Source organism: Puma concolor, chromosome A1 (genome assembly GCF_028749965.1).
Source record: "Puma concolor isolate L17-30 chromosome A1, mPumCon1.1.hap2, whole genome shotgun sequence".
Classification (NCBI taxonomy): Eukaryota; Metazoa; Chordata; class Mammalia; order Carnivora; family Felidae; genus Puma; species Puma concolor.
In genome coordinates this window covers 13,451,723-13,456,096 of record NC_141667.1, presented here as the reverse complement: position 1 = coordinate 13,456,096, position 4,374 = coordinate 13,451,723, and positions in this window count along the sequence as shown.

The following is a 4,374-nucleotide window of genomic DNA, read 5'->3' as shown; positions in this document are numbered from 1 at the left end:
CTCTCATTAGTAGATACTTAACAAAAAGGATTGATGAACAAAGAGTGAGCGAAGGAGCGAATGTTAATGAGTAGAAGCTGGTGACCACTTCCAGGGAACAGAAGATAAATTTCCCAGCATATAAAGTAAAATCACCTGAAGTGCCAGCCATATGTTTCATCTTTTCGTTCTAAGGTCCTTAGGCATGAAAGGTTGTGGACTATATTCGAGACTAAGACCTGTTATCTCGAGTTCTGTCTGATTAAACTTGTGTATGTGACTCCTCTACTACGTGGCTGAGGTTGGGAATTGACCACAGGGCTATGTGTTAGAAACGTGGCTTATGATCTCGAAAACAAGGTCTAAGTCTTTTAAGCAACAGAAATTCTTATAAAAGAATGAAAATCAATTAAACATGGGTAGCTGGTCAGGCAGGCATGATATCTAAAATCATGATGTGTCTTTTTTTTTTTTTTTTTTTTGGTTCTGGCTTTTATGAGATTTACTTTTCAGTTTGGCCAAACTAATGAAAAGAATTACAGGATGGTGTTTGTAGATTTCTGCTTAAGTAGATGCCCAAGGTTCTGGAATAAAAGAATGGAACAAAATCTTGGGGTTGAGTGAATTACATATACCTAATATATATTTAGAAATGAATAGACAGACAAATGTCTATATATAATAATATCATTAAGCTAGCAGAGTTTCTTTTGTTAAAATGGAAACTAAGCAGAAGGGCGGTAGTGCAATTTCTGAAACTAGACTGTAATTATATCTTCTTTGTAGGTAGGCACAACAAATGAAAGTAGTAAGGCAGTGAGTTTGCTTTGGCCTCTGTGTCTACCCATCCCCCCATTGTCCCCCAGCCTCCTCCCTCATTCCTCCAACCAAATCAATGAATTTGCGAATACTGAGTTGGAATTCGGCCAGGAATATCTGAAAATGCCGTCTCACATTGCCTGAATCTATAAGGAGGAAATTATTCAGACGATTGATGCTCTTTAGGGCAGAACATTAAATTGATCCTTTGGCAAGGAGTAGCTCATGTAACTTAACACAGCAATTCCCATAAATACCAATGTGATTATCAACCGAAGTATGACTTACCTATTTCTCAAAACTAGACAAGAAACCGTTCCGTGTATGTTTTTGTGTAGTTGCTACGTTTAATATGTGTGTATCTTGACTTGCTCAAACCAGCCACGGCATAAATTACACTAATGAAAGTGCTTTGTCAAGTATGCAATGGGCTTGATGAAACACTTCCATTGTAAGACTTTTTCTTCAAGTACATACCTTTCAAGTAAAATTATCCTCTAGATTGATATTTCTTCTTCGCTTTTTCTTGGTTAAGTGAAATTCTTTCTTCAACAGAAAGTTTTATTATATTCCCTTCTGCAACATGACTATATTTTAATGGTTTAAACTTGCAGAAAGCATATTTCCAACCATCGCTTTCTTATTTTGAACCTAAAATATTTGTAAAACTTTTCTCTCCCCGTATGGCATTTCTTGCATTAATTGGTTTATTCATAAGTTCATCTGTTCATTCCTTCAATAAATATTTGAGTGTCTGCCTTGTGCCAGACCCCGTGTCCCAGACACTAGGTGTTCACTAGTAAGCCAAACAACCATGGTCCTAGGTAATGATAAAGAAAAATAAAAAAGAGTAAGCAAGGCATTGGGTAAGTGCCATTTTAGAGCTGTCAGGGCACGCTTCCCTGGGGATGTAACATTTGAACAGAGACCAGAATGAAGTACGAAATGAGCCAAGCAGATGTGTGAGGGGAGAAGGCTCGAGGCAGACAACAGGTGCAGAGATCTCGAAGAGAGAGCATAATGGGCATTTTTACATAAAATGTGCATGATTTCCTCTTTACTTCTTGAGAACATCTTCTTTTAAGAATAACTCTATGGTGGGGGGTGGCACCTGGGAGGCTCAATCAGTTGAGTGTCCGACTCTTGATTTCAGCTCAGGTCATGATCCCAGGGTTGTGAGATCGAGTCCCATTTCGGGCTCTGTGTTGCTTGAGATTCTCTCTTTCTCTCCTTCTGCCCCTCCCCTGCTCACGCATGTATACACTTGCTCTCAAATTAAAAAAAGAAAAGAAAAGAAAAAGAGCTCTATGAATTCTTGGCCTTGTGGAATTTAGTTGCTCCTTTATTTTGAACAGAATGCCTGTTCCGCTGGCCATTGATTTCAGGAAACAAGGCTGTTGTATGATGTGAGAAACAGATATTTTGGATTTAGAGAAAGAACATTGGCATGGACTTGCCCTGGCAGGGCTGGTGACCGAAACAAAGAGATGAATAATTAAAGAGTCTGTGACAATGATTGCAGAAGATTTTTGAAAATGTTTCCTATGAAAATAACTAAAATAACACTTTCTTCCAATCACTCTTGAGCATTTAAAGATCCGACTTCACTGGGTTTGGGGAAAGACGGTTCTCTCCCTGCCCTCCCCTCTGCTGGCCTCTCCAATAATAAGTGAGCTACTTGTTCATTGTATTCCATGGATTTCTGTGTGTTTGTGAACTAAACAGAAGGCAGTCAGAATTTTACAGAATTCTAGTGGCTCTCTATGGACATATGCCACAGGGAAACGCGCTTGATAGATTCAGATTGTTTCTATCCTTGAGACCAAGTCCATACGATAGGGCAGCAGCTGGAAGTGATGTGATCAAATCAAGCAGTTGGGTTTGTCAGATCCTACCTACTCTGGTTACAGGTACAACCCTTGAACCAACCCAACCATAGTTCTTTTGGGTCAGTTACCTCTGTCCCTTTCCCCATCACGACTGTCACTTCTTGCCCTTCCCAAAATAACTTAGCTCCTGACTCACTCTCTCCATGCGACAACTCCAGTCTCTGTCCTTGGGGATTTCAGAGCCTGTGGAATCTCCCATTTGTTGACTTTCACATGCTAATGATGTCATCCTGCTCTATCTTATCCCCCCCAGGTCCTTGTCTTTCAGTTTTAAATGCTGCGTCTTTCCCACATCCTACCTTTGTAACTCTCTCCCTCTAGTACCCTGAACCCCACGACCCAACAACTCTGCTAACCCCAAGCTCCTATCATCTTGTCCCAATCCCTTACTTTCCTCATGTCCTAACTTTACTCCTTCACTTCCAAGATCAGTCATTGAAATCATCCCTTGCCTAAATCTTCAGCTCCCTTGTCTCCCTCTCTAGATTAACAGCACTTCCTTGCCTCCCTGAACATGGGTGGAGTGCTGGGGGTTGGTGGCACTCTAAAGTCTCATTTGCTGACATGTAGCAGTCCGTGTATGCTCGCTGGCAATCGGGCTGTTTCCCCAGATCGTCCACGCTCCCGCTCTCGAGATGACAATCTCCACCTTTCTCCTCTCTTTTCGGACCTCCACATCTCAGCCGATGGCCTTCCTAGATTTCCCTGAAAAGCCTGAAGTAATCGAAGGGGAACCACCATACCTCTCATCACCACACCCTCCCATCCCCCTGTGTGTGTGCCCACGTGACCTCATTTCTCTTCTCCTCTTATGGAGGACCCATCTCTCTGTGAAGATCTCATCCATCGGTGGCTACTTGTGGACATTGCTCCAGATATGTAAAACCCTCTCGAATACATCAGCAACTTCCCCCAGTCTACTGGGTCATCACCATCAACACACAGGCCTGCTCCCAATTTCTCCATTGCCATAAAAATGAAAAAAATAATCTCTTGAACCTATTTCATCTTCCAGCTAGTGTTCTATGTCTCTCCTTTCCTTTACAGAACATCTTCTTGGATGTGTGGTCCATATGCTCCATCTCGTTTTTCTCTTCCAGTCGAATGGACTTCAGCCAGGTTTCCATCCTTATGCAGGCATCAGAATTACTCCTACCAAGCTCATCCCCAACCTCAACATTGCCAGATCTTTCCTTGGTGGTTATCCACCTTGACTGTCAGCATTTGATACAGTTACTTTATCTCTCCTGAAACACTCTTTTCACTTGGCTTTCGGGACACTCCATTTGCCTGGTTTCCTACTTTTTAGGCTCCTTTTTAAGTTCTTTTTCATGTCCCATCTTCAAATATTGAACTCCCTTCAGGCTCATCTCAATTTGTGTAAGAGTTCGATAGCTAATGGGGTTAGTGGCTCCTGCGTGGGGCAGCACAAGTCGAGAGGGAACATTCTCTGATTAGTGTCATGATTAAGTAAGCTCTGGGTCAGATTGCTTGGATCTGGACTTCTGTCACACCCCGTCCACATACACACATGCATACCTATTAGCTGTTTTCTCATTCCAAGTCAGCTGGAAGTAATGTTAGTACCTGCTTCATGGGGATGCTTTTAGGATTAAAAGCAGCAATGTAGGCAAAGAGGTTAGCACGTTAATAAAAACTCAAACATGATGTATTATAAATACGGCTG